This window comes from Zea mays, chromosome 10 (assembly GCF_902167145.1).
Source record: "Zea mays cultivar B73 chromosome 10, Zm-B73-REFERENCE-NAM-5.0, whole genome shotgun sequence".
Classification (NCBI taxonomy): Eukaryota; Viridiplantae; Streptophyta; class Magnoliopsida; order Poales; family Poaceae; genus Zea; species Zea mays.
In genome coordinates, this window is record NC_050105.1 from 70757331 (window position 1) to 70774178 (window position 16848).

Genomic DNA, 16848 nt, shown 5'->3' on the forward strand with positions numbered 1-16848 from the left:
TTGCTCTGCACTGACCTGAGAGCCGAGGCGGCAGCAGCGCGCGTGGAGGCGGCAGCGGCGCGTGCAGAGGCGCAACGGCAGCGGTCGGAGTTCGTCCAGGTCGTCGAGGAGCGGGACCAATCTCGGGGCCGGGCAGCCGAGGCCGAAAGCCGGGCTGAAACCCTCGCAGCCGACTTAGCCGCAGCCCAGGTCGCTGCCTCAGAGCAGCGCGCCCGAGCCGGAGGTACGCCTTGGCCGTCCCTGGTTCTTGTTCTTGTCTGTTTCCTCTGCTTGTGTTTGAGATCTTTCTTCTGGCTGTTCGCAGAGCTCGAGTCCGCCCTTGACGAGTCCGCCAAGGCGCTTGCCGAGGCGCTTGCCGGAGCTGCCGAGCATAGGGAGGCCGACCTCGCGGCCATGTCCGAGGCCGTCTCGGACGTTTATCGGATCCTTGGCTCTGGCGACGTCCCTTCAGGAAGCTCCCCTCAAAGCCGCCTTCAAGCCTTGGGTGATCACGCGCGCGGCAGAGTCCGCAAGGCGCTACACCACGGTGTCAGGCGGGCCTTTGCCGTGCTCGCTTCCCACTATGTTGTGGACCTGGAGCGGGTTAGTGAGGGGTATTGTCTTCCTGACGAAGACGAAGCTGCCCTGGCAGAAGTTCAGCGGCTCGACGCGGTCGCCGCGGGTCCGAGCGCAGTGCTGGCGACCACCTTTGAGGCGGAGATCCTTCCCCCTGCGCCGTCGCCGGAAGCCGAGACGGACCTTGCCAAAGACGGGGACGGAGCTGAAGGCGCGGCTCCTTCCCAAGGCGACGTCTGACTCTTGTTGGAACAGTTTCTTGTTGGATGTGCGCGTGTCCTACTGCGACCGCTGAGGCCTGAACACTTTGTTTTCATTGCATGAAGTCGTACTCTTCTTCCTTTTATTTTGCGTGTCCGGCTTAGCCTGTCAATAATAGGGTGGCTTCCCGAGTAGGGTCATTTTTCGTGGCGGGTGATGAGTGAGGTGTCCCTAACCCGGAGGCATAGGAGTTCCTCGGCTCAGTCGGCCCTGCCACTTACATGCACCCACGTTCGCTCCTTGGGGCCCTGCTTCTGACATAGCCGGGAGAACGCAAAAGCCTTTTTGATCGAAAATTTTGGATGCGGAGAGGTACACCCAATCTTGACGCAGAGGGGTTCCCCCTTTTTAGCCCCCGAGGGAGGGTCGGGCTCTGCCGAGGCGAGGCCGACCCTTCCTTGACGACTGAGACTTGTGTGGGAGCGAGGTATACGAACAGCTTGAAAACATCTTAAGGGTAGAAGCAACGTAGCTGTCGGACGTTCCAAGCGTTGCCGTAGACCTCGCCTTGACCGCCGGCTAGCTTGTACGTTCCGGGCTCCAGAACGTTGGTGGTGACAAGCGGCCTTTCCCGGGGGTGCGTGCAGCCCCCGGGTACCCCCAGCAAGGGCTCGGGGTGCTGTGTGATGGTCGGGGTCTTCTCCTGGTTGACTTTGATGCCCCGTTTGGAGATAATGAACTCCAAGACCATGCCCTGGGGCGCCCCGAGGGCCCACCTTTCAGGGTCGAGCTTGACGTCTTTCGCTTCTTTTAGCTTGTGGATCTCCTCGCCTATCACTCTGCGCTTCTCCTCGTCGAATCGGCGCAGAGGCTGCTTGACGGGTCGGGCTCCGGCCCGAATGTCCAGCGAGTGCTCGGCGACATCCCTTGGCATGCCGGGCATGTCCGAGGGGCTCCACGCGAAGATGTCGGCGTTCGCGCGGAGAAAGTCGATGAGCACTGCTTCCTATTTGGGGTCGAGCCCGGAACCGATCCGGATCTGCTTGGTGGCGTCGCCACTGGGGTCGAGGGGGACGGCCTTAACCGTTTCCACTGGCTCGAAGTTGCCGGCATGACGCTTCACGTCTGGCACCTCTTTGGAGAGGTTTTCCAGGTCGACGATGAGGGCCTCGGACTCGGCGAGGGCCTCGGCGTACTCCACGCACTCCACGTCGCATTCGAACGCGTGTTTGTACGTGGGGCCGACGGTGATGACCCCGTTGGGGCCCGGCATCTTGAGCTTCAGGTAGGTGTAGTTGGGGACGGCCATAAACTTCGCGTAGCATGGCCTCCCCAATACCGCGTGGTAGGTTCCTTGGAACCCGACCACCTCGAACGTCAGAGTCTCCCTTCGGAAGTTGGAGGGCGTTCCGAAGCAGACAGGAAGGTCGAGTCGTCCTAGGGGCTGGACGCGCTTCCCGGGAATGATCCCGTGGAAGGGCGCAGCGCCTGCTCGGATGGAGGATAGATCGACGCGCAGGAGCCTGAGGGTCTTGGCGTAGATGATGTTGAGGTAGCTGCCCCCGTCCATAAGGACCTTGGTGAGCCTGACGTCGCCGACGATGGGGTCGACGACGAGCGGGTATTTCCCCGGGCTCGGCACGTGGTCGGGGTGGTCAGCTTGGTCGAAGGTGATGGGCTTGTCGGACCAGTCTAGGTAGACTGGCGCCGCCACCTTCACCGAGCAGACCTCCCGGCGCTCTTGCTTGCGATGCCGAGCCGAGGCATTCGCCGCATGCCCACCGAAGATCATGAAGCAGTCGCGGACCTCGGGGAACTCTCCTGCTTGGTGATCTTCCTTCTTATCGTCGTCGCGGGCCCTGCCACCCTCCGCGGGTGGCCCGGCCCGGTGGAAGTGGCGCCGAAGCATGACGCACTCCTCAAGGGTGTGCTTGACGGGCCCCTGATGATAGGGGCACGGCTCCTTGAGCATCTTGTCGAAGAGGTTGGCACCTCCGGGGGGCTTCCGAGGGTTCTTGTACTCGGCGGCGGCGACAAGGTCCGCGTCAGCGGCGTCGCGTTTCGCTTGCGACTTCTTCTTGCCTTTCTTCTTGGCGCCACGCGGAGTAGACGCCTCGGGAGCATCTTCCGATGGGCGGCCCTGGGGCTGCTTGTCCTTTCGGAAGATAGCCTCGACCGCCTCCTGGCCAGAGGCGAACTTGGTGGCGATGTCCATCAGCTCACTCGCCCTGGTGGGGGTCTTGCGACCCAACTTACTCACCAGGTCGCGGCAGGTGGTGCCGGCAAGGAACGCGCCGATGACATCCGAGTCGGTGATGTTGGGCAGCTCGGTGCGCTGCTTCGAGAATCGCCGGATGTAGTCCCGGAGAGACTCTCCCGGCTGCTGCCGGCAGCTTCGGAGGTCCCAGGAATTCCCGGGGCGCACGTACGTGCCCTAGAAATTGCCGGCGAAGGCTTGGACCAGGTCATCCCAGTTGGAGATCTGCCCCGGAGGCAGGTGCTCCAACCAGGCGCGAGCGGTGTCGGAGAGGAACAGGGGGAGGTTACGAATGATGAGGTTGTCGTCGTCCGTTCCACCCAGTTGGCAGGCCAGGCGGTAGTCCGCGAGCCACAGTTCCGGTCTCGTTTCCCCCGAGTACTTTGTGATAGTAGTCGGGGGTCAGAACCGGGTCGGGAACGGCGCCCGTCGGATGGCCCGGCTGAAGGCCTGCGGACCGGGTGGTTCGGGCGAGGGACTCCGATCCTCCCCACTGTCGTAGCGTCCCCCACACCTGGGGTGGTAACCTCGGCACACCCTCTCGTCGAGGTGGGCCCGACGGTCGCGATGATGGTGCTCGTTGCCGAGGCGACCCGGGGCCGCAGGCGCGGTGTTGCGCGTGCGCCCGTTGTAGACCGAGGCTTCCCGCATGAATCGGGAAGTCGCGGCATGAGGTTCCGAGGGGTATCCCTGCCTTCGGGAGGCAGAGCTCTCGGCCCGTCGGACCACAGCGCCCTCCAGGAGATTCTTGAGCTCTCCCTGGATTCGCCGACCCTCGGTGGTTGATGGCTCCGGCATCGCGCGGAGAAGCATTACTGCGGCAGCCAGGTTCTGACCGACCCCACTGGATGCGGGTGGCGGCCTGACCCTGACGTCGTTGGCGACGCGGTGCTGGAGACCCTGGGGCAGGTGACGTATTTCTCCGGCCGGGGGTTGGCCCGCCCATACCTGCCCGACGTCCCGGCGAATCGGCTTAAGCGCTCCTATTCCCTCGTCGAGCCTGGCCTGCGCCCCGCGGACTTGCTCGAGCTGTGGGTCGTGACCCCCCGCCGGAATGGGGACCACAGCTAGCTCCCGCGGGATGTCAGCGCGAGGCACCGGCCTAGGGAGATCACCGTCCTCCGGCATGCCGAGATGATTGCCTTCGAAGGGATCCCCTAGCTCGACGTGGAAACATTCGCGGCTTGGGCCGCAGTCCTCGTCGTCGAGGCTGCAGCTACCGTCGGAACAGTCGGAGAGGCAGTAGTCACATGCGGTCATGAAGTCCCGCATGGCACTGGGGTTGCCAAATCCAGAGAAATCCCAACAGATGTTGGGGTCGTCATCTTCCATGGACCCAGAGGGCCCGTAGGTCGAGACGTCCGTCAACCGGTCCCAAGGCGACCGCATGCGAAACCCCAGAGGGGTTGCACTCGCCTCTACGAGAGCGCCCGCCAAAGCAAGGTCGCTTGGCGGGTTGAGGCTGAGTCCAAATGACGTAGGATGGGAATCGGTCGGTACCTTTCGATCGACGAGCAGCGACATAGTCACGTCGGGGACTGATTGCACCGTCGCTTCAGGTACGAGGGCGACGTCCTGCAAGCTCTCCGCGAGCGCACTGGCGTCGTTCGCTTGCTCGGGATTGGCGTGTCGCGGGGGGACGGCGCTCGCCTTCGTCTCAAACGCGAGGTCGACGCCCGACGCGCCCCCCGTTGGGGCGCTGGGGACGTCGACTCGCTCGACAGCCGACGAAGCGTGGCCTCCCGCTTGGCCTTGGTTGCCCCGCCTCCTCCTCCGTTGGCGGGGGAGAGGACGGGGCGAGCTCGAATGTTGTTCTTCCACCACGCGGGGATGATGTCGTCGATTCCGCCACCGGCGGGCGGGTTGTCGGCCGCCATTGTCGTTGTCGCGCGGCGGTGGAAGGAGTATCATGTCGTAGCTGCCGTCGAAGGACATGAACTCAAGGCTCCCGAAACGGAGCACCGTCCCGGGTCGGAGAGGTTGCTGGAGACTGCCCATCTGGAGCTTGACGGGAAGCTATTCGTCAACACGCAGCAGGCCCCTACCTGGCGCGCCAACTGTCGGCGTTTTGAGACCGGGGGGGTCCCTAAGCCAACGAGTGAATGTCGCTGCGTGCCCCAGCCCAGATGGGTCGAGCGCGTGGGCGAGCGCGAAGGGGGGAAGCGAGGTGGCCGGAGACGGGCATGAGAGAGGTGGAAATCCCGCGGCCTTCGTGTTCGTCCCGCGCCCAGGTCGGGTGCGCTTGCAGTAGGGGGTTACAAGCGTCCACGCGGGTGAGGGAAGCGAGCGGCCCCAAGAGAGCGCTTGTCCTGTCCTCGTCCCCGCGCGGCCAACCCTCTCTAAGAGGGCCCTGGTCCTTCCTTTTATAGGCGTAAGGAGAGGATCCAGGTGTACAATGGGGGTGTAGCAGAGTGCTACGTGTCTAGCGGGGGAGAGCTAGCGCCCTAAGTACATGCCGATGTGGCAGCCGGAGAGATCTTGGCACCCAGCTGGTGTGATGTCGTGCCCGTCGGAGGAGCGGCGGAGCCTGGCGGAGGGACAGCTGTCGGAGCGGTTGAGTCCTTGCTGACGTCCTCCTGCTTCCGTAAGAGAGCTGAGAGCCGCCGTCGTCACAGGGCATCTGGGGCGCCATCATTGCCTATCTGGCGGAGCTAGCCAGATGGGACACCGGTCTTGTTCTCTGCGGCCCGAGTCAGCTCGGGGTAGGGTGATGATGGCGCTTCCTGTTGACGTGGCTGGCCCGTGCCCGAGGTCGGGCGACGTGGAGGCTCCTCCGAAGCCGAGGTCGAGTCTGTCTTCCATGGCCGAGGCCGAGTCCGAGCCCCTGGGTCGGGCGAGGCGGAGGTCGTTCGGCAGAGGCCAGGGCGGAGTCCGAGCCCTGGGGTCGGGCGAAGCGGAGTTCGTCGTCTTCTGGGGCTGAGCCCGAGTCCGAGCCCTGGGGTCGGACGGAGCGGAGTTCGTCGTCTTCCGGGGCTGAGCCCGAGTCCGAGCCCTGGGGTCAGGCGGAGCGGAGTTCGCCGTCTTCCGGGACTTAGCCCGAGTCTGAGCCCTGGGTCGGGCGGAGCGGAGTTCGCCGTTTTCCGGGACTTAGCCCGAGTCCGAGCCCTGGGTCGGGCGGAGCGGAGTTCGCCGTCTTCCGGGACTTAGCCCGAGTCCGAGCCCTGGGTCGGGCGGAGCGGAGTTCGCCGTCTTCCGGGACTTAGCCCGAGTCCGAGCCCTGGGTCGGGCGGAGCGGAGCTTCCTATGGTGCCTTTGGCAGGGCCTGACTGCCTGTCAGTCTCACTCTGTCAAGTGGCACTGCAGTCGGAGCGGCGCAGGCGGCGCTGTCCTTTTGTCAGGTCGGTCAGTGGAGCGGCGAAGTGACGGCGGTCACTTCGGCTCTGCCGGGGGGCGTGTGTCAGGATAAAGGTGCCAGGCCACCTTTGCGTTAAATGCTCCTGCGATTCGGTCGGTCGGTGCGGCGATTTAGTCAGGGTTGCTTCTTAGCGAAGGCAAGGCCTCGGGCGAGCCGGAGATGTGTCCGCCGTTGGAGGGGGGCCTCGGGCGAGACGGAAATCCCTCGGGGGTCGGCTGCCCTTGTCCGAGGCTAGGCTCGGGCGAGGCGTGATCGAGTCGCTCGAATGGACTGATCCCTGACTTAATCGCACCCATCAGGCCTTTGCAGCTTTATGCTGATGGGGGTTACCAGCTGAGAATTAGGAGTCTTGAGGGTACCCCTAATTATGGTCCCCGACAAGTAAGCATTTTAGTTGGTCAACATTTTATTAACAACATCTGTCTTACTAATAAGTGTGATTCCCAAATATCCCATTTAAACAAAGGAATATGACTATAACAAAAACACTTAAGTGAAACCACTTAAGCAATTTATTGGCAGATCATCAGATCTCAATTTAATTCCATCTTCAAGTTCAATTATCATGTGAGGAGTCTAGGTCGCTCATAACCGGGAGCACGACTGATATATCAGTTTTACACTCTGCAGAGGTGGTACAACTTTACCCACAAGCCATGTATCCCATCTAGCCTGGGTTGATCGGACCCTTAAACACTGCCGAGGTGAATGGCTAGGGATCCATTATGAGGTTTTCACAAAATACACTTAATACGAAGCAACCCGCTAAGGTTTCTAAAGACGATGGTGGTGGTTCCCTGGGTGAGGTACCTTAGCCAAGAATACGTCCCCATGTTAACGTGGGCTGCCAACACCTACCGCTCCCCCTCTTGCCCATATTTTAGGTAATGTTGCCAGGCACTAAGCATATAAAGCTAATTATCAAAGCCAGAGCCATGATAGCACTCGTGGTTGCACTGTTATCCTGGGTGGTCACTCCATATTTCAATTAATAAGAAGTAATATTGTTATCTTAACCATCGGGTTAATGTCATAATTGCCAATTTTAATTTTGGAACATTAATATCAATTAATGAGTGACATTAAAATCATTAAGTTGAGCGTTAGCATAAATTTTGCAAAGCTTAAATATTTCCTAGGGTAAACAAGGAATACAGTTGGTAAATCTAGGAAATCCTTAATTAGGTAAAACCTATCAAATTATGCAGTATATCAAAAAGTAAACATTATTAGATGCAATGAGTGGGTACAAAAAGAATATGCAGAGGGAGAATCCACTTGCCTTGCTCAAACATGTCCTGTGGTTCGTCTTCGAACGTATTCGAATCCTCTACCAAACAGTCGGCTTCTAATAGAGTCACACATCGCACATACAAAAATAAAACATACACCAATAAATAAACACGCACCATTGCATAAACATACACCATTACATGCACATTAACGCATCGCATTTATCACATCTTAAATACGTCATAAACGTGTAAATACTTATTAATTCAATTATAGCTATTATTGTGAATCCTAAATGGTGAATTTATGAGTGGGTGCAATAAATACAGTTTTAACTAGTATTAATATATATTAATATCCTTAATAAAAATAAATATTACTTATTGTCTTTAATACTAATATTTAGACTAATAGATTTTATCTTTTTATTTCTAGCTAGAATTATTGAGTATAGCCAAAAAATAATTTTAATATTATAAAAATCCCTATAAATTTCTAATTGAACGTTTTATAACTCAAGCGAGGTTATTTTGACATAAACTAGTACTTTACTAACTCTAAAAATTTAAGCGCTATACTTGCGAATATGTTTATTTGGCTAGTAAAAAACTATTTTCCATTCTACCGGTGATATTTTCTCCTTTCTTTTTAAAAGAAAATATTAATAAAATAACCTAGTGATAAATCATCTAAAATCCTATAATATTTATATGACAGGAGTTCTATACTATTTTCTAAATTCATTAAAATGAACCTATGACTTCAATTCTTCAAATAGATTCTAAAGTTCGTTGTAACTAAATTTAACTTCAAAAATTCCTATCTAATGTTTTTTATCACCAACGTGTGACTACTAAATTCTCGTAATATTTCTCTAATCCAAAAATCAACGCATCGATTAACATGAATTGTCACGGTGCACTAATAATCGCAAATCTCTACCAAAAAATCCATAACGCACATACACGTGTATTTCGGACCACACATGTTCATATTACAACAACTAAATATACAATTCATGAATCGAATCAAAAGTAATTTATAAAATATTTTGGGTCGTCTTCAACCTTGAGTTTGCACGTGTGACGGGGAGAGTTTGACGGGGGTTCGGCCTGGTGGAGAAGAGTAGGGGCTCGACTTCAGATGGCGGATGGCGTAGCTCTGGCGAACTCCATGGGCTCCGGCGATGACGAACTTCGGCGACGGCGGCGGTGGCTCTAACGGCGAGGAGAGTGAGAGAGATGGGGGCGAGTTTGGGTAGGGGAGAAGTGAGAGAGAGCTCTGCTGCCCTCTTATAGAGAGAGGGAAGGGGAGAAAGGGACGTCGGCGTCATCAAGGAAGCCATCAATGGCGCTGCTGTTACCTGCTCGTAATGGAGAGGAGGAATGAGGGGGAGGAAGAAACGGATGCACGAAGTCCATTAATCGCAAAAAATGAAACGGTCGCGGGCGTGCAGTCGGGCGCGCTGGGCGCGGCTTGGGGCACGCGCGCGTCGCGCGGCGGTGATGCGCGCAGGGAGCTCGGCGGCTCGGGCTGCTGCGCGGGACTGTGCGCGCAGGGCGGCTCGGCATCGCGCGCGCGAGGAGGTCGGCGAGGCAGGGCGTGGCGGCTGCAGGCGCGGGGTCGCGGCTTGCTGCGCGCGCGGTTAGCCGCGGAGGCCTGGCGTGGTAGAGAGAGCGGTGAGAGAGAGGAGAGAGATGGGAGAGAGAGAACAGAGGGAGAGGAAGCACAGGAGATGGCGGCGACGGCTACTCGCTGGGAGCCAGGCGTGCGACGGGTGAGAGCAAATGGGCCCCTAGTGGGTCTAGGGTTAGGGGTATTTGTGTTTTTTTCTTTTTTTTTCAAATTCCGAAATGCATTTTTAAAGAGCTCGAAAATTCCCTAAAAATTCACCAAAGTTATTTATAAATAAAATACTTGTTTTTAGACTAATAATTATTATATTATTTAATTATTATATTAATTACTAGGTTTTTCTTTAAAAAGAATTGATAATAAACATCTGATAATCAATCAAGCGCATACAAAGAAAATAATCAAAATGCAAATAAATAATTAAACACTTAAAAAATTATTATCTTAATTACATAATAACTAAATTCATTATTTTTAGTTGATGGCTTTTGTGGTGTTACAAGAAATAAACAGGTTCTTAGTCACTGAAACTAAAATGATACTTTAGTGTCAAAGTGGCGTCGAGCCATATACTTGTATTTTTCTTCTATTCATAATATCCTGAAAACCCATTTTGCTAGTATCTAATAATATTATTAAATACTTGTCAAAAATCAATATAATTAAATATGATTTACTTGAGTAAAACGTTACTGAACTTTTATCTTATCAAGAAGACGAACTGGATTAACGTGGGTTAAGGAAGGGAACGAAAAAGAATATCAATTGTCGATAGAGAAAGGAAACGAAAATATCCATGGGAGCCAGCCACGTGTCATATGACAGGAGCTATGAGCTATGACCCCTTCCGGGTCGCGATGAGGAATGATGGGGTTGTGGGCCAATGGTTCAAACATGTGACCGAGCGTGACGTGTAAAGCTGCTGCTGACCCAGATATGTTGCTATGGCTAACGTGGTTAGTTATTTTTTTATTTACTAATAGACTATTTTCAATCTATTGTATCTGTTGACGCCTTTTCGGAGCGCCAAACACTCAACAAGAACCGTGGCGGTGCTCTCTGGTCAGGCGCGGACGGTCCGCGGCCTGGGGCCGGACGGTCCGCGACCTGGCGTGAGACGGCGGTGCTCTCTGGTCAGGCGCGGACGGTCCGCGGCACAGGGTCGAACGGTCCGCGACCTGGTGCAGGAGCTCGGGTTCCCTGCCTGACGGCCGGATGGTCCGCGCCCTAGGGCCGGACGGTCCGCGCGTGCGCAGGGGCGGCGGAAGATCGCCGGCGGCGCCTGGATCTCGCTCCCGGGAGGGACCCCGTCGGGGAGGAGAGATCCTAGGAGTTGTCTAGGCTCGGGCAGGCCGACCTAGACTCCTCTAATCGATGTAGAGTCGATGAGAGGCGAAAGATTTTGGGGATCGAGAGGCTAAACCTAAACTAGACTAGAACTACTCCTAGGATAAAATGCGAAATAGAAGTTGTATTGATTCGATTGTTGATGATTACAAATCGGCCGTATACCTCTCTATTTATAGAGGAGGGGGGCTAGACCCTTTACAAACTAATTTCCGAGCTTATCCCGCGATTTTAGCTAACAACCGTAGCACAAAACTCGGAACCCTAATCTGCTCTGCGCACGCGCGGACAGTCCGGCCCACATGCGCGGACCGTCCGGCCTCAGGGCCGGACCGTCCGCGCGCTCAAATTGGTGCTCAACATATGCCCCCCTGCCTTTTGGTGGAGCTGAGCAAACCAAAAGCAACTAACTCGATGTTATCACATCGGTTTTCTTAGGCATCTTGTCACTTACTAGGATGGTACGCAGTCGTCTTGGTCTCGGACGTGACCCCTTTAGCTTTGATCGAACTATCGGTCCCAACACCGTCGAGCGTCATACTGATCCTGATCAATCTGTCACCTAGCTTTTCCTAATTTTCCAAGTGTTCTGGCGTAGCTTCATAGTCGACCAGGTCTTCTCCTTGCAGGTCATCTTCCTCCATGTTTGTCGGTACATCGTTGGAGGTGTCTTGGTGTAGTGCGGATGGTTCGGCCTCAGGGGTCGGACGGTCCGCGCCCTGTACGGTTGGTCCGGTCTTTATAGCCGGACTGTCTGCTATACCTGCAAAGAGCTGCACAATTGTTGTTTTATTTTCTGTCTTTATGGTCGTTTGATTTTCCTCAACGGCCTTTGGTCTCCATCTCTTTTGTGGTGGCGGATACTGCGGATGTGTGTCATTGAATATTTTTTCCGTCTCCTTCTCCTGATTCTCCTTTGCTCTAAGGCACTGTAATTTTCGCTTTTGCGATCGTGTCAATCCCGATGGGCACCATCGGGGCATGGAGTATTTTGGATCGGCTATTTTATTGACAGTCGTACTTTCTTTTTTGTTTGTGTTGGCCGATTCACCAAAAATCATCGGCCTTTTGTTATTTTGTTGTACGACGACATCTGTCGTTCCTATTTTAATGACGTCTCCCTTTTTCGTATTGTTGGAGGTTGTAGCTATATGCCCCCCTGCCGGATTAGTCAGCCTTTGGGGCCGAGTTGTTCGGCAATCTTGCTGGGCCTGTGCTCGTGGACCAAATTGAGGGGCCCTCAATCGGTCTTGTACTGGAGGTATCAACCTATTGAATACAGATGTTTGGGGTGCCCCCCAAGCGGGGTACTGTGGCATCCCAAATGGGTATGGTGGCATGCCCCACATTTGATTTGGGACGTATGGTGGAGGTATGTATGTGTATGAATATGGCATAGGTGGATATGGTGGTGGAGGTGTCCATGCAGGTACATTAGGTCTTAATTGAACATTATGACCTCCCGTCCTTTCCGATTGGTGTGGTGGTCCAATCGGCCTAACCTGCCGTCGTACCTGGGTGGGTAAGCGAGGTCCCTTTGGTGGCCGGTCGCTGGGGCTAGCCTTCTTTTTCACATATTTAGACAATAATTGATCAAAGGTCGGGCTAGATCTTACCAACCGACCAGTTGCCTTGAACGTGTTAGTTTTCCACGTACCTATTTCTGGTCGTCGTGGTTTGAAGGTACGTGGTCGCCGCGGCTCTTCGGCGTTGCCGGACCGTCCGGTGATGTTATGGACCGTCCGCGCCTGGACACCGGACCGTCCGCGATGCGTAGAATGGGTTCTCGCACATATCCCCTTGTCTGCGCTTGCCCCCCAGTGCTGGAGTTTGTGATGGTTACTTTCAGTGTCTCTCCTCCATCAGGAGTCTTCTCGGCCACCACTTTCCTGCAAGAAATTTTGTTGTTTCCATCGGCCTCCTGTGAGCTGCCGATGATGACTTCTTTGTCTTTGCCCTTATCGGCTGTGCTGGGCCGAATTAGGACCCTTTTGCCCTTGAAGTCGATCATATTCATTGGAAAGGGCTCTGTGTCCTCCTGAAATTTCAATCGTCCTTCGTTAATGGCCGATTGGATTTGTCGTCGGAACACATTACAATCATTAGTGGCATGGGAAAATGAGTTGTGCCACTTGCAGTATGCGCGACGCTTTAGTTCGTCGGCAGGTGGAACGATATAATCAATTTTAATGTTACCATTTTTTAGTAATTCATCGAATATCTTATCACATTTGCCAACATTAAATGTAAACTTAATCGCCTCCTGCTGTTTCTTTTGAACTGGCTGCAAGGAGGAGCAAGCCGAAGATTTGGCCTGCTCAGGCCAAACTATTTCGGCAGTGTAGATTTCCTTTGGTTCACCGTCCGAACTACTTTGATTGTGTTCTACTATCTGGACATTATGATGAACCGTTTTGACTAGTTCTTTGCTTCGGCTTTCACAAGCCGAAGCTTTCTGATGTAATTGTGCTAGCGTAAAGAACTGAATGCCTTCTAATCTCTCTTTTAAATAATAGCGCAATCCATCAAAGGCTATTCCCGCCAGTTGTTTATCTGTTAAATGAATTTGAAAGCATCGGTTTCTCGTATCCCGGAATCTTCGGATGTAATCACTAACCGATTCATCTTTTTCTTGTCGTAGGGCCACTAAGTCTACTAAATCTAGCTCATAATCGCCAGAGAAGAAATGTTCATGAAATTTTTGTTCTAAATCTCCCCACGACAAAATGGAATTAGGAGGTAAAGTGGCGTACCATGCAAACGCAGTTCCTGTTAAAGATAATGAAAATAAACGTACGCGAAATGCCTCTGTGTCGGCCAACTCTCCTAATTGTGCTAAAAATTGGCCTATGTGTTCATGTGTGTTTTTTCCTTGGTCACCCGAAAATTTTGTGAATTCGGGTATCCTGGTTCCCTGTGGGTATGGGTGGTGATCAAATCGGCTGTCATAAGGTTTCCGATATGATTGCCCCCCAGGGACCATGCTTACTCCGAGCTTATCTTGGAACGCCCCGGCTATTTCTTCCCTCACTATATCAATGGCAGCCGGTGCAAGACCACCGGCTCTCTGGTCAAACATAGGTGGGGTTGGTTGTATGTTAGTAGGTTGTCTTTCCCCCCATTGGTTTGAGCTACGTGGTGCATTTCCACTTACCCTATATGGCTCATAGGTTTGATCGTTTCTTTCCGGCCTTCTAGGTGGGGCCGGAAAGCTTTCCTGGGCTCTGGATCCTGAATTAATGGGCTGGTGCACTGCATAGTGTGATGGGAAATGTTGCTGGGACGGGCGAGGATTCAGGTAATAATCCTCCTCAAAAGACTCGTGCGTGGACTGTCCGAACATTGGCCCGGACCGTCCGTGATTGTATGCGGACCGTCCGTCGTTGTATGCGGACCGTCCGACTGGGTAGTTTGGGTTCTGTGCCGTGTGTGGTGGCTCGGGCGCATATCTCTGGTAACTCATTAAAAATAGGCCCGACTGTTGCTGGCCCGGACGGTCCGCACTCACGTGCGGACGGTCCGGGCATGTGCAGATCGGCTGATTTGCTGCCGATTTGCGGTTGCTCAGGGTATGTGTCCATCGGCATCCCATAAAAGGGTTGTGACTGGTCGTGACAACCTGTAGCCGATGTATTACGTGTGTTACCCCCTAACTCAACCTCGTGCGAAGTAAAATTTGCGATATTAGATTTATCAAATGCACGTACTAGTCTCTTAAAATCGCTTTGCATACCTCCTATGATGTTTTGCATTTGTTCACGTTGCTGTTCTACATAATTTCTAAGAGATTGTAGCTCGTTGGTATTACTTACATTAGGGATATCTGGTGTGGGTTGGAGCGAAGCCGGATCCGTTGCCCGATGTCGAATGACTTTGTTGTTCCTGTCCACTTTGAAGTCGGCCAGGAACCTCGCCTTTGCTTCTTGGATCAGCTGCTCCTGGCGCTCCTCGAACAGGAGCCGTTCTTCAGCCGGCAAATTTTCCCATGTCGGTGTGATGATATTGCTGGTGGAAACTTCAGAGCTATCCTTTGAACCGGCCATTGAGGGCCGATTTGATATGTCTAGATGTTTATTCCCCAGCGGAGTCGCCAAAAAGTATGTTGACGCCTTTTCGGAGCGCCAAACACTCAACAAGAACCGTGGCGGTGCTCTCTGGTCAGGCACGGACGGTCCGCGGCCTGGGGCCGGATGGTCCGCGACCTGGCGTGAGGCGGCGGTGCTCTCTGGTCAGGCGCGGACGGTCCGCCGCACAGGGCCGGACAGTCCGCGACCTGGTGCAGGAGCTCGGGTTCCCTGCCTGACGACCGGACGGTCTGCGCGTGCGCAGGGGCGGCGGAAGATCGCCGGCGGCGCCTGGATCTCGCTCCCGGGAGGGACCCCGTCGGGGAGGAGAGATCCTAGGAGTTGTCTAGGCTCGGGCAGGCCGACCTAGACTCCTCTAATCGACGTAGAGTCGAGGAGAGGCGGAAGATTTTGGGGATCGAGAGGCTAAACCTAAACTAGACTAGAACTACTCCTAGGATAAAATGCGAAATAGAAGTTGTATTGATTCGATTGTTGATGATTACAAATCGGTCGTATACCTCTCTATTTATAGAGGAGGGGGGCTAGACCCTTTACAAACTAATTTCTGAGCTTATCCCGCGATTTTAGCTAACAACCGTAGCACAAAACTCGGAACCCTAATCTGCTCTGCGCACGCGCAGACAGTCCGGCCCACAGGCGCGGACCGTCCGCGCGCTCAAATTGGTGCTCAACAGTATCCTATCGCATTATCAAAGCTGTCATGCCATATGATCTTAAACAAGATATAAGTATATAACTATGGCAATACATGATATTATAGATTATGTTTTTTATTCTCTGCAAAACATGTGATGGTATAATCTGTGGGTTACTTGGATAGTTAATATTTCAATCTATATGATTTCATGTTCAAGTAGTATCTCTGTTAAGATATAACTTTCTTCACTTTCCTCTTAACTCTCTTACCACATCATCAAAAATACTTACGTGGTATGTATTAGATGTGTATGATACCATAGATTAAGAATAGCTTTACTCCCTCAATCCCTAAAAATAAATACTTATCTATCATCTAGAGAAATGAACTAATGTCAAATTTAATTAGATACATACAAAAATAAATTAATATTTATAATATGAATATAAATATTATTAGACTAATTAGGTTAATATTTTTATTATAAACTTATTTAGATATATATATATTAATATTATTTTATATAAACTTAGTTAAACATGTATAAGATATATATTTATTTTAGGATGCGGACAGTACCATACGATAAGAAATGGATTAAACTTATTTTTATTATATACTCCTTCTATATTAAATTATGGGTCATTTTAATTCTTTAGAGAATTGAAGTATCTTAAGTATAACTAAATTTATATAATAAAATAATAGTATAAATGGTACCAAATAAGTATCATTAGTCTCTCTATGAATTATATTTTTTATAATATATGTATATTTGGTGTTATATTTTTTTAACTATCTCTATAACTTTGATTAAATTAGAGTTTGACTCTCAAAGAAAATTAGAATGTCTTATATAATTTAGACCGGGGGCAGAAAGAAATTTATGGAGAATTAGTGGTGCGAAGAGTATACAAATCATTGTGTTTATACTGCCATATTACGTACTAGGTGAAAGATTGCGGCACTAATTCACATTTTTAAATTTCAGATACGGCTTATAGCTATGAAATATTTTAATGCCATATATAAGCCGGTGGGGTTTACTCAAAATAAACCCATCACATAAATGCACAATCCTTTTCAAATAAATATGTGTCAACAGTCAACACAGCGTTATCTCGGAGCCAAATCTTCGTCACACTTGGATGAAGACTCTCTAAACTGAAAAACTACTCCATCCTAAAATAGAGGAGCCAAACGATCATAAATTTAACTAAATGTATATAAAAAACAAATATCTATGATATATACTGAATATTATTATATCAATATAATCTCATAATAAATTAATTTAAGAATAAAGTTATTGATATTATTTTCTCTATACTTAGTCAAATATAAAAATAATTTAGCTTCTCGATAACCGAGGCATTCACTTATTGTGAGATAGAGGAAATACGTGATATTGAGCAACGACAAGATGTTACGGTTGCCAGTCATTCATGACAAATGATATTTGATAATACTAGGATATAACACTTTTAATAGTATGAGCTAGTTACCGGCTCCAAGACAACATCTTCAATAATACTCTCTT